The sequence below is a fragment of the Sus scrofa genome, chromosome 17, assembly GCF_000003025.6.
Source record: "Sus scrofa isolate TJ Tabasco breed Duroc chromosome 17, Sscrofa11.1, whole genome shotgun sequence".
Lineage (NCBI taxonomy): Eukaryota > Metazoa > Chordata > Mammalia > Artiodactyla > Suidae > Sus > Sus scrofa.
This window is the reverse complement of record NC_010459.5, coordinates 17042794-17060955: the sequence shown is the minus strand read 5'-3', so window position 1 is coordinate 17060955 and position 18162 is coordinate 17042794. Positions and strand designations below refer to the sequence as shown.

Below are 18162 nucleotides of genomic sequence, written 5' to 3'. Positions count from 1 at the left end.
ATTTTGTGAGTTGGATAATTTTTTTTCCCATTTTATTTTATTTTGGCCACACTCAGAGCATATGTAAATTCCCAGGCCAGGGATCGACTCCAAGCTGCAGATATGACCAACACCACAGCTGGGTGATGCCATATCCTTAACCTGCAGTACCACAATGGCTACTCCTTTTTTCCATTTTATATATGCCACTTAGAGAGGTTAAAATATTTGCTGAAAGTTACATATCCAGTTAAATGCAGAACCAGAACTGGAACCCCAAAGCCTATATAATCCATCTCTTTCTCTATAATGGATGAAGCCAGATATATCTGTTATCTATTCCCACAATAATGGTGCATAACAAACAACTACAAAACTTCAATGGCATAGAGTAAACATCTATCTTTGCTTATGAGGGTGCAGACCCAATCAACAGTCCTGCTCTTCTGGGCCAGCCTCAGCTGAACTCAGCTTGCCTTGCTCAGGCCCATGCGATCAACTAGCAAGTCAAGTGAGAGCCAGATAGTCTCATATAACTCACCTCTGTTCCACGTGGTCTTCTGGCTTCTCTCAGGCTCACATGAGCTTGTCCTCTTAACAGAGGAAGAAACAGAAGCACAACAGAGCTCTTGAAGCCTAGGCTCAGATAAGACAACCCATCACTTCCACCACATTCTATTGGACAAAGAAAGTTACAAGGCCAGCCCAATTCCAAGGAGTGAGTTAATAATCTCCACCTTTTTATGGCAAGAGGTACACAGTGAAATTACAAAGAGGTGTAGAGAGAGGGAAGGGAAAAATTGAGGCTCCAAATCCTCCTCAACAGTATAGCTACTCTATATCTGGTTCCCTTGGTTTATTTCTCCTAGAACTGCTAGTACTGAGTAGCTTTTGACTTATGTTTCAGAATGATGTGAGACAAACCCTGTGAATGCTATTGCTTCAGTGTCTTAGAGATGTCACTGCAGTCATCATTCAGTAAAAGAAGAGATGGCAATCATCTTTTTTATAGGAGCACACTGGAGAAAACTCTTAGGTGTCAGTATCAATGGCAGTTATATTTTTAGCTATGGATGCCATCAAACTTCTGAATAGCTAGTCTACTTGCTCTAGTCAACACTGAGAATCTTTGCATGTGCTGCTAGAAAACTCAGGGTCAAACTGTAAATCTCTTTGCATTATTATGTGGGCCCTTTTTGGTATAGTAGCTATACCTCTGACTTCATCTCTTTTTTTTTTTTCTTATATCCTAGTTTTCTCTCTGCTCTGATATTTTCCCTAAAAGGAATAAAAAGAAACCCTCTTTTATCAGTTTATGGTTTCAAAATTAATATAGTCATCAGAAGAAAGCCTGGGGAGTTCCCATTGTGGCTCAGTGGGTTAAGAACTCAACATAGTGTCCATGAGGTTGCAGGTTCAATCCCTGACCTTGCTCAGTGGGTTAAGGATCCAGTGTTGCCACAAGCTGCAGTGTAGGTTGCAGATGAGGCTCTGATCTAGTGTCACTGTGGCTTGGTATAGTGTCAACAACAGCTCCTATTTGATCCCCTGCCCAGGAACATCCATATGCCATGGGTGTGACCATAGAAAGAAAAAAAAAAAAAAAAAGTCTGAATGTGAATGGCATAAAAAAGAAAATTAATTGCACCCATTTTCCTTCTAGCACCATTACTGGTAACTGCTAACATTCTGTCATATCGCTATGGACTGAATGTTTGTGTCTGCAAAATGTAGGTAATTGATACCTTAAGCCCCAACAAGATGAGAGGAGCCTTTGGAAGGCAATTGTGTAATGAGGGGGGAACCTTGTAAGGAGAAACGGGAGAGAACTCACTTTCTCTCTCTCTTTCTCTGCCATGTGAGGATGCAGGAAGATGGCCATAAACCAGGAAGAAAACCTTCACCAATATCCCAATCACGCTAGCACTTTGACCTTGGATGTCCAGCTTTCAAAATGGTAAGAAATAAATGCTATGTTTAAGCCACCCCTGTCCATGGTATTATTGTTATGGCAGCCCAAACTTTCTAGTTTTTTCTAGTCTTTTTCTTTTCTTCTTTTTATATATATATATATATATACACATTTATACATTATTGAGATATATACAACATGTAAAAATAAAAGTTCATTTATAAAATTTAATGTATGATACAGTTTTCCATTGCACTAATGACTCGTCAATAACATGAATTTTAGGGCTACAATGTTTATAAGTACCATGATTTAATCAATCCAGTATTACCAGTGGCTTTAGCCTCATTTATTGTTATTCTGGATACTATATATTCTATAAGCTACCTTAAATTCTCACTTGGGATAAAGAAGAGAAACGACAACAAAAAAATTTAATGAGGCAGACTGTGGATTTCAGAAAGTATATCACACACCCTTGGTATTTCTCATTTTGGGCCTACTACTCACCCATTTTCCAAATTCAACCAGCTTCTGGTACAGTCCTAGAAATATGCATTTACAGAGTATTCTGTACATGCCCAAAATTTTATCCTATATTCATATTCCTATAAGAGATAAAATATGATAATAACCATAATAAGGATAAGAAAAATAATACTTGGGCACTACATGGCACTCTTCATAAGCAGAGTTTAGAGTTGGTAATCTCTAACCTCATGTTTTATAGGAGGAAGTAGCAGCCTGGCATAGGAACATAAGTCCATATAGTCCAGAATCATCTCTCTCATAGCAGTCATATATTTGAATTAATTTACTACAATGTAAACAACACCCAGAAAATTAAGTGTCCATCGTTTGTACATTAGTGTGATATAACAACTAACATTTACTGATGAGCGATGAGTTCTTTTCCTGTGAACATCATACTAATTCTTGAGAATGGAGTCGTTATAATATCACAGTATGAAAAACCCCTCAAAAAAGGAGACTTAGCTCTATCATTTCTGTGGAAAGATGTCCTGAGATCGAGGCTATTACTGAAAAACTTCAGGTTCTACTTTGGGTGATATTTTTATTTCATTAAATTTTTAAAAATTTTTTATTATGATTTACAATGTTCTGTCAATTTCTGCCGTATAGCAAAGTGACCCAGCTACACACATACAGACATTCCTTTTCTCACGTTATCCTCCATCATGTTCCATCACAAGTGATTAGAAAACAGTTCTCTTTGCTATAGAGCACGATCTCATTGCTTATTCACCTCAAATGTGATAGTTTGCATCTACTAACCCCAAACTCCCAGTCCATCCCACTTCCTTCCCCTTCCCCTTGGCCATAACAAGTCTATTCTCCAAGTCCATGAGTTTGTTTCTTTATTGCATTAAAAATTTTATTGAGATTATTATAGATTCAAATGCACACATAAAAAATAATATAGAGAGCTCCCAAGTACCCCATACAGTTTCCCCTAATGGTACTATCATGCAAAATACAGTGAAATATCACAAACAGGATTTGACAGTGATACCATCCATTGATCCAATTCAGATTCCCCCAGTTTTATTTGTACTCACTGGTGTATGTGTATTTACGTATGCATGTGTATGTGTATATAATTCTATATGGTTTCATCATATGCAAGTTCACATGATAAACCATATGTGATGGTGGATCCACCACCACGGTCAAGATACAGAACAGTATCATCACAAGGAACCCTCATGTCACTCTTTTTGTCACCACCAACCTCCCTCGCACCACTAACACTGAGCAGCCAGAAATACACTCCCCATTTCTAAAATGTCATTGCAAAACACTTATGTAAATGGTATTACACATTACATAATCTTTTTGGAACAGCTTTGTCCACTCAGCAACCTAGAGCTTTATCCAGGTTGTTGTGTGCACCAATAATTCATTCCTTTTTATTGCTGAGTATTATTGCATGATCTGGAAGTACCACCATTCATTTAACTATTCACTTACTGAAAGACATCTGGGATGTTTTCGGTTTGGGGCTATTTTGAATAAAGCTTCTATGTACATTCGTAGACAGGGTTTTTTTGTAGATGTACATTTTCATTTTTCTGGAATAAATGCTCAAGATATTGCTATGTTCAATGGTAGTTATGTGGAAGTTGTAAGAGAAGCTGCCAGTTTTCCAAAATTCTGCACCAGTTTTTACATTCCTATCAGCAATGTAGGAATGACCCAGGATCCATATCCTTGCCAGCATTTGGTAATGTCACCATTTTCATTTTAACCATCCTTAAAGGTACATAGTCATGTTATCAGAATTTTATTTTTGGCCACACCTGTGGCATGTGGAGGTTCCCAGGCCAGGGATCAAACCCACCTTGCAGCTGCAACCTGAGCTACAAGCTACAGCAATGCTGGATCTTTAACCTTCTGTGTCACAAGAGACCTTCCATACCTTATTGGAATTTTAATTTGCATTTCCCTGATAGTCAATAATGGCAAACATTTTTTTCATATGCTTATGTGTCATCTGTGTATCTTCTGTGGTGGATTATCTGTATGTTTTTCTGTCCATTTTCTAATTGGATCATTCAGGTTTGTTTGTTTTGTCTTTTAGGGCCACACTCACGGCATATGGAGGTTCCCAGGCTAGGGGTTGAATCAGAGCTGTGGATGCTGGCTTACCCCACAGCCACAGCAACGCTGGATCCTTAACCCACTGAGTGAGGCCAGGAATCAAACCTACATCCTCATGAATGCTAGTCAGATTCATTTCTGCTATGCCACGATGGGAACTCCTGTTTTGCTTTTTTAACTTGAGTTAAGGGTTCTTTATATATTCTACATAAAAGTCCTTTGTCAAATATGTGATGTGAAAAACTTCCTCCCAGTCCAGTCCATAGCTTGATTTTTCTTCTTCTTCTTTTTTTTCTTCAGGGCTACACTTGTGGCATATGGAAATTCCCAGGCTAGGGGTTGAATGGGAGCTTCAGCACCTGGTCTACACAACAGCCGCAGCAACATGAGATCCAAGCCGGGTATGCGACCTACACAATATCTCATGGCAATGCTGGATCCTTAACCCACTGAGCAAGGCCAGGGATCGAACCCACATCCTCAAGGATACTAGTTGAGTTCATTACTGCTAAGCCATGATTGGACCTCCTCCTATAGCTTGTTTTATAATCCTCTTTTCAGAATCTTTCACAGAGCAAGAGATCTTAATTCTAGTAAGATCCATTTTTTTTTTTTCAATGTATCATGTTTTCAGTGGCAAGTTGAAGAATTCTTCACCTAGTACTAGGTGCAAAAATTTTCTTGTTTTTTTCCCTAAGATTTATAATTTTATTATTTACATTTATGTTCATAATCCATTTGTGTTCATTTCTGTGTCAACGATAAGGCCATGTTGAATATTTATTTACTTATTTACGTACTTATTTACTTACCATCTATGGATGTCCAATTTCTCCAACATCATTTGTTAAAAGATTATTTTTCTTCTATTAAAATGGCTTTGTATCTTGTCAAAATCAATTCTGCATATTTTTGTGGATTTGTTTCCAGGTTTTCTATGCTAGCACTTTGAGTTAATTATTAATATGTCAGAGTTTAACTCTGCCATTTTATTATTTGTTTTCTATTTGTTTACTTTGGTTCTTGCTCCACTATTCTGCTTTTCTCACCTTCTTGGAAGTTACTTAAACACTTTTTAGGATTCCACATTTATTCATATCTAACATATTTGAGGGGCTGTGCCCAAGCCATGTGGAAATTCCTGGGCCAAGGACTGAACCCATCCCACAGCAGCAATCTGAGTCACTACCGTGACAACTCTGGATCCTTAACCTGCTGCTCCACAAGGGAACTCCCTAAAACTTTTTTTTAAGTGGATATCTTTGTACAGTTTTCACAGTGATTGCCTGGCTATTAAAATATATGTATAATGGCTATTTCAATATACGTTTGTCTGTTTTATTACTGCATTTTTTCAGTTTTATCATTTCCATTTGGTTCTTTTCTAAAATGTCTAATTCTTTGCTGAGGTTTTCTATTTTTGCATGTGTTCTAAAATAATTTTTAATTGATTGCTGAAGTAATTTTATCCCAGCTACTTTAAAATCCTTATCAGACAATTCCGACCTCTGATTCACCTTGGTGTTGGCATCCTTTGATTGTCTTTTCTCCTTCAAGTTTTCATTTTCCTGGTTCTTGGTAGGATGGGCAGTTGTCAATTGTATCCTGAGCATTTTGTCTATCATGTTAGAAGACTCTGAACCCTATTCGCATCTTTTATTCTATCAGTCAATAACCCTATGTAGTTTATCATAAGGGTCCTGGTGGAATTTTACGGTTCCAACGACAGGTTAATTTTCAGAGCCTTTACTGTGTTACTGCAGTCTGCTGAGTTTATGTGACACTGCAGGGGCTTCCCCAGGTCCTTGTGCCTGAAGAGACAGGAGCAGCTTGACTCATTGGTCCAGATCCCCAGAGAGGGGAGCTTCAGGCCTGTGGGGACAAACAGACATCCCAGACCAAGTGTGCCCTTCAGTGGAATCCCTCCTCCCAGTACCATCCATCAGTTCCAGTGTCCCAGGGTGGGACAAGGGATCTCCTAGGCCAGGCTGCTTGTTGTAATGGGTTCCCTTTTGCTGGTGCCACCAGCCACCCCCTCCTTGAGTCACTTGAAAGAGAAGAGCTCCAGGCCTCGTGGGGAGGGAGAGAATTCCTCCTTGCCTCTGTTGTTAGCAGAGATCCCCTCTGGTCCCCCTTGGCAGCAGTGCCAGGTTCTCCTGGCGACAGTGGAAGGACTTCCACTAGATCCCTGAAAGGAAGGAGCTTCCCTGGGTCACCTCATGGTACTATGTCAGGGGCCGTGAAATGTAACATGGGGCCCGGGTCACCTTCTTCTGCCGTTTGGGAAGAACAGGAGATGCCCTACTGTCACTGCGTTGGCCCTCTGGTCCTGATGTCACAAACCAGTTTCCTTCCTCTCAGCACCTGTCCAGAGTTCTCTTCTGGCTGCCTCTTGCATTACTTCCAGGATTTATGTTGTATTTGGTGGAAAAGAGCAGAAAGACAGGAATCTACACCTTCTTGTTCAAAGCAGAAGGCATAGGAATTCTTTTTGAAACACAAACCTACATATGACATATGTTTAGTTCAAAACTTTATAATGGCTTCAGACGTCATTCAGTAAAAATCCAAAGTCCTTAAAATGGTCTATAAAACCCAACATAATTTGCCCTTGCCTTATAGTGACCATTCTGACAGTCTCCCATTGCTGCCTCATCTCCCACTTGCTCTGCTCCAGCCAAATGGTCATCTTTCTGTTCATCAAATGATCCCAGAAGTCACCCACCTTCACACTTACTAATTCTTTTGCCTACAGTATTCTTCCTTCGGATTGTACCTGGCTTGTGCTCCAACTCCTTTAAATCTCTAATCAAAAACTCAGTTTTTCTTGCAAACTCTTACACTTAGAACAGATAAGCAATGAGGTCCTGCTATATAACATAGGGAACTATAACCAATCTCTTTGGATACACCATGATGGAGGATAGTAGAAGAAAAGAAATGTGCGTGGATCATGACTTGGTCACTGTGCTACACAGCAGAAACTGGCACAATACTGTAAATCAATTATACTTTAATAAATTGTCAAGAAACAAAAAAATAATTAATTTAAGAAAAACAACTCAGCTTTTCAGAGATGCCTTCTTGAGCACTCACACCTTCACTATCCCTGCTCCCAGCTCTTCCCAGGGCTCTCAGCACAATTGCTAGCATGGCGCCTGACTTATGATGCCAATCAGGTGGTTGTGTATTATCCAGAAGAACCTAGTGCCTGGCACTTAGTAGGTGCTCAGCGAAACTGTGCTGAATACAGAAATGAATAACAGGATGCACAGGCACATAGTAAATAGACCCAACCAGCACTGATTGCTTTGTGAGAAAGAACACACCTGCAAAGAAATTACCCTACAACATACCTAAGGCAACAGCAGGTGGCCTGGTTCCCAGATGCATGAACACTCGAAGCAGTTTACTACTTCATCTACCCACTGTCACTAAATGTCAACTGATTAAGGAAACCCCACCCTCTAGGCTCATCAACTTGTGTGGACTTTATATTGACAAAGTCACACTCCTCATAGATGAATTTCTGGTCTACAGGAGAATCTAGAGCTTCTCATTCCAAAGGGCAACTAGTCACTCTCCAGACAGCCCAGGTACATGAGTCTCATAAAAAAGACTTTAATGAAAAATAATCATAATAAACACACATACTTCCAGTATGGAAGCACTGATCTAAATATCATGTACTACTCCCTTGTATTTCTTTTGAGGAAGAGCTATTAGGATCCTTTTTTTTTTTTTTTTTTTTTTTTTTTTTTGGCTATACCCACGGCATGTGGAAGTTCCTGGGCCAGCGATAAAACCCACATCACAGTAGCAAGCTAAACTGCTGCAGTGACAACACCAGATCCTTAACCCATTGAGCCACAAGGGAACTCCCATCTTTTTTTATATGTGTGAAAACTGAGGTACAGGTCAGTTAAGTCACTTGCTCAAAGTCACACAGCTCACAAGTTAGACAGCTAAGATTCAAACTCAAGCAGGTGTCTATAGCTGCCAACCTATAATGAATAAGAAGCAACCTAAATCAGTTCATCTCCTACACAACAAAAAGAGAACATAACTTGTGAGCAAATAAAATGATAAATATGTGGGAAGCTTATTCCAAGCCTGTTTTCTGTGAACTCAAATTTGAAGCTGACTTCTTAAGCAAAAGCTATGCTTGTGCTCAATTACATCCAAATAATGAAATATGAGGAGCCTATACAGATTCTTAAAAGTAGTGTATTCTCTCCTATTATTAATGAAATGTTGCCCTGTATACTAATGTGTTAGAATAAAGTCACATCCAACAATAGACAAAGTTACACTATTTGCTGCATCAGTGTTGGCTCAACACTGTCATCATCAGATGGCCAATTTAGCAAAAGTAACATTTGCTCTAATAAATGGCTTGTTGAACTAAGTGAAACTGCCCCTATTTGACCATTTTTGACCTACAATTATGGCAATTTCAGATGGCTCAGCTTAAGAGATTCAGGGCTCCTTTGTTTTTCTTAGAATCAAGTTTCTATTCATGGCTTTTATGTCCACATAAAGTCAGAGATTAAAGGCTGCCTGGATTCTATGTACTTAGCTCACCCTTTTAATATAATATGCTTCTTGCAGGTCAGAAAGCAGAACTTAGCATAATGCCTACTGCATTACCTACTTCCTACTGATGTATTGATTTGTTTTCCTATGAAGTCCTAAGCCATTACACTCTTTTATCCCACTCAGACCTTGCAAGACTAAAAATAATACAATTTAAAATAAATTTGTAAATGATATTATTTCCTATTCCAATTTTCCCATTAACATTTGAATGAAACTGCGATTTACTGCAAAGTTATACTTCCAAATGCTTCCCCCTCTTACCTCTGTTTTTTTTTTATTTTTATTAGAGCATAGTTGATTTACAATGTTGCACCAGTTTCTTCAGTACAGCAAAGTGACCCAGTCATATATATATATATATATATATACCTTCCCTTGCTTATATTCTCTTCCAACATGGTCTATCCCAAGAGATTGGATATAGTTCCCTGTGCTATACACCTCTGTTTTTACACTCCACTGTGGCACAACAGGATCGGTAGCATCTTGGGAGCTGTGGGGCACAGGTTCAATCCCTGGCCTGGCACAGTGGGTTAAGGATCTGGTGTTGCCATAGTTATGGCTAAGGTGGCAACTATGGCTAGGATCTGATCCCTGGCCTGGGAAATCCATGTGCCACAGAGCAGCCAAAAAAAAAAAAAAAAGAGTTTATTACATGTGTTTTGTATACCCAACTGGAGCCACATTAAGCTTTGATATACAAGAAAAGAAATACACGCCATCTTTTCTCCAGAGTCAGTAAGATTTTCTATTTGTCCAAGGTAAATAAAATAATTTACTGATTTGAGCAGGCCACACTTGCTAGAGCTCAGCTGCGACAAGGAAGAGTTGTGCCTATATCATAGGCACTCAAAAGGGATGGGCACCCAGGGAGTCGGGGTGGAACAACCAGGTGGGCACAGACCGGTAGAGGGGATAAGTCTGTGCCCTCTAGCTGCCTCAGGCCACCTTGATTGAGACCTTAGCCCCATTCTTTAATATAAAAAGCCTTGCTGAAAGCTGCCAGAGATGGAAAGAGAAATCCAACATGGATCCCATTTCCAAAAACACAGAGAATTTAATTCATTCCCCAGGGCCCACTTGGCCATTGCACTTGTTGGGCTTGTCCAGATTCTTGGTGTGACTGACATGCCATCTTCTCCCCCTCAGGCTTCCATTCCTAACATCCACTGATGCAGATCACATGCCCCATGTCCCCCTGAGTTCAGGCATCTGGATCCAGACGCCAGAGCTCTGGGGAGTCTGCTGAATGCATGGATGCTTTGATAGCCCCCAAATCTACACTCACTCAGGAGTTACATCTGAAACCTAAGACACTGGCATCCCTTGGGGACCCCAACTTTTAGATCCGACTGAGTGGGAAAAGAAGATTTAAAATATAAATGAGAAGTATGTGAACACCTGCCATAAGTTCTCTCTCTCCACACACATACACACAGGTATGAGCTCTAGCAAGTGTGGCCTGCTCACAGGTGTGTGTATGTATATTCAAATATTCAAATATACTAAAAGTTCTACTAAAAGTAGCTAGCAAGCATCGAGCATAAACTCTGTGTGTGTTTCAGATGTATGATCTCATGTAATCCTCACAAGTTTCCTATGATGGAGATGTACTGTTCCCACTTTGCAGAAGAGGAAATCAGAGCTCAGAGTGCTGACATGGCTTCCTCGGAGACACATACAGTGTTGAGCTGGGTTTTGAATCCAGGGAGTTGGATTTCCAAGTGCACGATCTTACACAGGGTATCTTACAAAAAGAATGGTTATGGAGGTCATGGACTAACTCCATAAAGTGCAAATAAAGAGATGGCAATAAAGTGAATGTTTTAACCTCAGTGGCTCCCCACTCAATCTACATTTGCTAGATAATGGCCTTCCTTCCTTTCACTGCGGGCGCTGTTGGCTCCTTTGGGTAGAAATACGCTGATGCCTGCATCTTCCCGGAGCACACTCAGCTTAAAAAAAGATGAGCTCAGGGTAAGGACTGATCCCTTTCCATGCTTCATTGACAAAACCTACCAAACTCTCCCTCAGTCAAACTCATGTGTTCCTCATCCCAGAAAAATGCATGTGGTAGCCAGGCTAGAAGAAGAGATCTGGAATGATATCCACCTCTTGACTGTGGAAAATTCACTACCATCCTTTTCCAGCAGTAAAGAGTCCAAGATTTAATTTCCACTTCCCCAGTGTTCTTACAGATTCTGAATTATTTCCATGTTCCCAACACAGGAATATTTAAAAAAAAAAAAGGCTAAATCAGTCACAGAAAAATCACTTCAAAATCATTTAGGAAGAGAAAAAAATAGCATCAAAAATTGAGAGATTTAGGAGTTTCCACTGTGGCTCAGTGGGTTAAGAACCCGACATGGTGGCAGTGAGACTGCAGGTTCGACCTCAGTGGGTTAAGGATTTGGCATTGTTGCAGATGCAACCTGGACCCAGCTGTGGCTGTGGCTGTGGTGTAGGCCTGAAGCTGCAGCTCCAATTGGACCCCTAGACTGGGAACTTCCATATGCTGCAGGCACAACCATAAAAAGAAAAAAAAAATTTGAGAGATTTATCAGCAAATAAATCTTCATACTCCTGAAAATTAAGAGTTCCCGCTCTTGTTGCAACTGTCTCCACACAGTGTCATTCCTCAACACACCTAAAAATGCTCTGATTTTAGGAGCTGTTGCTAGCAGGATACTGCCCAAGCACATGCTGGGTTGGAATATGGCTCCACTTCCCCATCAGTCACAGGGATCTTTTCATCTCTGAATGTCAATGGAGGACCCAAAGTGCAGGGTATGAAGAGAGACCCCCTACCTCACAGCAGCCTAAGGTGCTAATGTTGGGTGTATGCAGTTAACACAGTTGTCTGGGTATTTAGCATTGCCTTGATATTTCAAGATGCATCGGAAGCCATTGGTCAGTTCTGCCCCAATGAGACACTTTACTCTTAGAGAGTCTTCTATGGTTTGAGGAAACAATTCCTTTTCCAAGTTTGATTACAAAAAAAAGAAAAAAGAAAAAGAAAGAAAGAAAGAAAGAAAGAAAGAAAGAAAGAAAGAAAGAAAGAAAGAAAGAAAGAAAAACAACAGCCACAAATCATTCCCTTAAGTGTATCCAAATCTCTTTGCAATGTGACTTAGCACACTCTGTCATCAAGAGTGGGCATCTATAGCTCCACCTTATGAATGATTTGATTTGGCATATAAAATGTGGCACGAGTACCAATATGGCAATTTTTGACGCTACGGCCTTGCAGCTTCCATTCCCTCTTAGAACTCCGTCGATCCACCCCAAGGACAAGCTGGGAGAATGAGGGATCACATGGACCAGATCCAAGTCGGCACAGCCAGCCCAGCTGCAGCCTCAGGCGTGAGAGGCCAGGATGATCAGAGGAGCTTCAAATTACACCCCCCAGCTCCCCCAGATGCCAGAGGAGCCCAGCTGAACCAGCAAAAGGGTCTCCCTGACCCTCTATCAGCCTGTCAGCCCATACAGGAGTGATGGAAATACAGGGCGGTTATTTTAAGGCACTAAGTTTTGGGGTGGTTTGTTGTACAGCAAAAACTAACTCATATACTTATTCTGTAAATAACTACAAGAAATGATTAAGGGAGGGAGAATGATAAAGGGAAAATCCCTCTTAACAGAAAACTTAAAATTTAATAAAGAACAATCAAATATTGTCTTTTCTTCTATAAAGTAGATTTATTTACAGTATGTTCAACTACGCCACTACATAATAACACAACCTGACTTCAATTAATAGTATTAAAAAAAACTAACTTTTTGGAAATGATGGTGTGGAAGGAATGTGTATGGGCGATTAGGAAATATGCATTTTCACCTGGGTTCTTTCACCGGTGAGGAACGTAATTGTGCCAGATCTCATTCCCTGACCCTCAATTACAAGAGAGAAACATGAAGGGATTTGATGGGATAACTTAACCAAGACCTTGTTCAATTCTAAAATGATATGTTTTATGTCATTTTTCTGAAACATTAGCATTTTTTACCACTACATCTCTACAATGGAATAAAGACACTGCATTTAACCCTCCGACTGAATTACTATCTTCAACACGCCCAGCACTGCTCTATGTCATGATAACACATGTAGCAGTGCAGAGAGGATGACCATACCCCAGAGGTGTGCTAGAGTGTTCTTCCAAGCTCATGAGAGCCAACCGTGTCCTTCCCTTCCCAAATCTGTGTTCAGTGGCGATGTGCCGGTAGCTTGACATCAGATACAGTGGAAGTATCTACACGAGGGAAATCAGCAAATGCCACAAATCATTCTTCCCAGCGGGAGAGCCAGTTGTTAAACACGGACCAGGACAACTCGGACTCCTCTCCCATTGAGTCAATATGCTAACAGGGGAGCTAGACATTGTCTAACTATGTGAAAAATATTTCTGTACACCTGTGAGAAATGTGGCAAAGCAAAGGAGGGGGGGCAATGCCAAGGCTGATGACACATCTTCCAAGCAGAGGGAAAGCACTGGGGACACTTGAAGCAGAAGGAGAGGGAGGGAGGCCAGCTGGCTAGTGTGACTGGAGCACAAAAAGGCAAAAGGCCAGGAGCTTGAAGGGAAGGTGGAGAAGGAGGTGTAAAGGAAGACTTCCAGGGCTCAGATGGTGTAACTTTGAAGGGTGGTGACTTTCATAAGCCAACAGGACCAGGTCTGGGTTGAAGGCAGGAAGAGAACAATACCACCCATAGAAATGCTGGGTCTCAGGTATCAAAGGGACCGGGCAATGGACGGTGATATAAAATTGGGAGCCACTAGGTCTAGATGATAAAATTAAGCTATACGTTCAGATGTGATTCTGGGAGTAGAGAAGGAGAGCAACTTAGAGTCAACAAAATAAACTGGGTGGTTGGGGAAAAGGGGAAATGTATGAGAACAAAGCAGTCCAGAATATCACGTTTGAAGGAAAATAAGGCAACCAACAATTCTAATACTATTCCGATAAAAGATCAAAAGCACAAAGAGAGCTAAAAATGACCAATGTGTGTTGAAATATGGAGGCCATGAGTAGCTTTCGAAAGAAGAGTGGGGTGAAGGGTTTAGGATCCAGGTTGATATGGACTGAGAAGTTGGTAAAAGGTGAGAATGGGAGTTCCCGTCGTGGCGCAGTGGTTAACGAATCCGACTAGGAACCATGAGGCTGCAGGTTCGATCCCTGCCCTTGCTCAGTGGGTTAAGAATCTGGCATTGCCATGAGCTGTGGCGCAGGCCAGTTAGACCCCTAGCCTGGGAACCTCCATATGCTGCAGGTGCGGCCCTAGACAAGACAAAAAAAAAAAAAAAAAAAGGGTGAGAATGGAGGCAAAGAGTACAAGCAGGTCTTCAATGATGCTTATGTGAATGCAGAGAAGAAAAATAGAAAAGCAGCCAGTTGGAGTCAGGGAGGTGTAGAGCTTCCTTACAAGATGGGAGAGGTTTGTCATGCTTAATGCTGATTGTATGGATCTGGTTAAAGGGGAAATATCAACAAAACAGGAAATAGAAAGGATAAATGTTAGCATAAAGTCTTTGAGAAGTCCGGAGCCTGGACAGCCAGTGAAAGGAGGAAGGAAACAGGAGGAAAGGGCTGCTGAAGGTGAAAGTGAGCTTCTGGGACTCATGGCAGGAAGGATATAGAGAGGCCCAACAGTGCTCTCTCTCTGATCTAAGAATTAGGTCACACAAACTGCTGGGAGTGGGGCAGCTGAAGATTGTGTCACCAAGGAGAAGGTATGTGTTAACATATGAGAAAGAGTAAAAAGGTCATTGGCTTTGATCCCAAACAGCTTGGCTTCCCACCACTCCGTAGCCTGTACGTAACCTTAGATGAGTGGCAGAGCCTTGCTGAATCTCATGCGTTTGCCCAACAATGACTGAGCAATTATCATACACTAGCTGTGGACTAGAACTGCCAGACATGTTGGATAGAGTCCTTGAATTCAAAGACTTCATCCTCTGTTGGGCGAGTAAAATGAATCAGACAAAATCAGCCCAGCACCAACAGGGCCAAGGTGAAGGAAAACATGAGGTATCCTAAGAGAGCAGAGGAAGGGGCTCCATTCCAGACTGGCAGGGCCTTCTGGCCTTCTGGGGAAATAACCACCCTAGACATAGGCTCCATTTCCTCAATGCAAAAATGGGAAAAATCAGTCAATTGAGTAATTAACAAGATAGTCTACATAAGCCACCTCAGCATGATGTCTATGACACAGTGGTTTACCAATAAGTTCTACTTTCCCTCCCTAGAAACCCTTCTCGTACAACTGACACTATTAGACCAATATACAGAGTTGTCACAAACTTTCATTTGCTGCACAAATGCTCACTCTTCCCCTGTTTCTCAAGACATGTTCTTCCCTGGTGATGGCTGGAAGCCATTAAAACTATCCCTGTAGCTAAAGTCCAACACAGAAAAACACACAAAACAACTAACCATGATGTCTTGTATAGGGAACTGGGGCCAGTGTGTAGATAGGATGACATGAATATGATCCCCTCTTTTATTTCTCTTTAATGTTTAGGGCCAGATATAGCTGGATCCTAGATGTCTGAGTCCCTGCCTTCCTTCAAATAGGTGACTACCCTATGGTATCAGTTAGCAATTTTGACTGCAAAGGGACAACGTCCCATCTTAAACTAGCTTAGACAAGCACGGAGATTGATTAGCTCATAGATTTGAAATGGTCTGATCTGGCATCTCCTGACATCACTGAGGATTTGGTCCTTCACTGGCGAATCTTCTGCAGGGCAAGCTAATCCATTAGGCTCCCAAAGTGGTATCCAAACCAGCCCACCACCTCTATCCATGGGAATAAAATAACAAATTCAAGTCCATGCAATATCCTTGCAGCACATGATCCAGCAAAAGAAATAAAGGTTCTTCCCCCCAAAAGTCAAAGAAACTTACCCTTTGCACTGGCTCTGAACAGACTCCTAATCCAATCTCTACGCAGTGATGTCCAATAGAACTTCCCGTTAGCGACGGAAACGTTCTCTAACTCTACTTGTCCAGTGGTCGCTACTGAGCACATGAAATGTGGCTAGCGTGGCTAAGGAAATGCATTTCTTATTTTATTTTATTTTAATTAATTACAATTTAAATGTTAAAAAGCAACATTCATCTAGAGGCTACTGTACTGGGCAGTACAACTCTACCATGGGGAAAGGGTTGGTTACACTAGTTGGCTAAACCAGTCAGTGCCCTTTGCCTTGAGCTGGGGATGAAGCTAATCCCGTTCATTCCGCAAGGGGAAGTCATTCTCCTTGGTGCCCCAGAGCCCACCATTTTTATTTCCCATAGATTAATGGCCTAATTCCACACAAAATCATTTGCCAAGGAGTCATATTTATAAATTTTACCTAGCACAATGCCATGTGAAAGTCACTTTGGAGTAATAGCCTTTTAAAGCGGAGTGACCTCAGGGCTCACACACTTCAAATCCATATTTCACAGAGAAGACATGGGCTTAGAGCATCAATTGCTTTTCTTATGGCAGTTATGAGCAGGGCCTGGATTTGCTGACCTTGAGCCATTTTTCTGCTGTAAAATCAGTCTTTACACCACAGCAGCCCAACAGGCCCATTGTGACAGAATGGACTTCATTCCATAGGAAGCTTTGTAATCATGAGCTTATTGAGGCTTCCAGAAAAGGATGTTGCCACAGAGGTCTGATAATTTCTACTTAAAAGTCGAAATGAGCCCAAGGAATCATGTCAGTGAAGTAGGCGGGCTGGCCTGGTGAGGACTGTGGCCTCCTGGATACCACACGCCCTGTCTGGAGCAGGTGGACAAACATGGTCATGAGGGTGTGTCAACTTGTGCTGGCAGGCCTTCTGATTTTCTGAGAAATTCAGATTTTTATGAACCCCCATAATTTTTTCATGTTGGCCTTTACATGTTAACCTCTTGTGCAAGCCAAGCAAGATGTCTGCCTGGGAATGGGTTTCACCTCCTATTTGCAACTGTAGTAGAGAGGTAATAAGTCTGACCTGAAAATTAAAGCCTTCAGGGTAGCTGTTGCTGGTGGCTATGTGTTCTCTTGTCTGCCCTCTGACAGCTTCCAGCTGCAACTATGTCTGAGGGCTTTCTTGAAGCCTGGGGCCATTAGTCTGGAGGACCCCTGGTCATTGAGAGGGGCTGGCAGAAGTACTGAGAATTTAATAGTGTGGGGAAGAGCTGCCCTCAAACACTGACAGGCGGGAACTAGTAGCTAAGTACCACAGCCCTCTTGGCCCTCTGTTGGGATAATTCTGAGGTGTGTTCCATACTATTCCCCAGAGCTCCCCAGAGGGATGGAGCTTCCATTGCCCAGAGTGTAAACCATGTGACAATCTACCCTTTCTGGGCAGCCTCCCCCTGCCTGCCTCACTTTCCCACTGCTGTGTCCACACTGCCTGGGGCCACCTTCCAAATAACCTACTTGAACTTGGATCTCTATCTTGGCGTCAGCTGCTAGAAGAACTCACCCTACAAATACCATAAAGCTGAAATTGTTTTAGAATTTTGTTTACTGAAGTATATTTGGTTTACAATCTAGTGTTAGTTTCAGGTGTACAGCAAAGTAATTCTGTTACACACATATATATGTATATAATTTTTCAGATTCTTGTCCGTTCTAGGTTATTACAAAACATTGAGTATAGTTCCCTGTGTTATACAGTATGTCCTTCCTGATTATCTATTTTATATATGGCAGTGTGTATATGTTAATCTGTTTGTTTTGTTTTTAATCTTTCCTTCTTGTCATGAAATATGTAAGGGCTAAAACAGAGGAAAATTTCACGGGCACAAGTTCCATCTCCTCTGATCACTGAAGGTCTCAATATTCACATGTGGCACTGAAACCACCGGCTTCTTGCATAATGAAGCCACGTTATAGAAGCACATGTTCATCTAAAAATAGAACCCATTATGGATATCAGCACAGCCCTTAGTTTCTTAGCATAGCAACTAGTTCTGCCCCATAAAACTTATCATTGAGGCATTCACTTCAAACACAGGCACTGTTCACCGCACACAACACTAAAGAGAAATCCCATGCAAAATCA

The 18162-nt window shown here is 41.3% G+C and overlaps 1 protein-coding gene across 4 annotated transcripts in view; it reads right to left on the bottom strand.

Moving 5' to 3' along the window:
- PLCB1 (phospholipase C beta 1) overlaps positions 1-18162 on the bottom strand; it is a 738118-nt gene that overhangs the window by 684359 nt on the left and 35597 nt on the right. Inside the window, exon 1 of one of the 4 annotated variants that reach the window (XM_021077403.1) lies at positions 521-744. The exons of the other annotated variants lie outside the window; for them this stretch is intronic. The gene's annotated coding sequence lies outside the window, so the exon portion shown is untranslated. Of the gene's footprint in view, positions 1-520; positions 745-18162 lie in introns of those variants that run through there. 4 annotated transcript variants of the gene reach the window in all.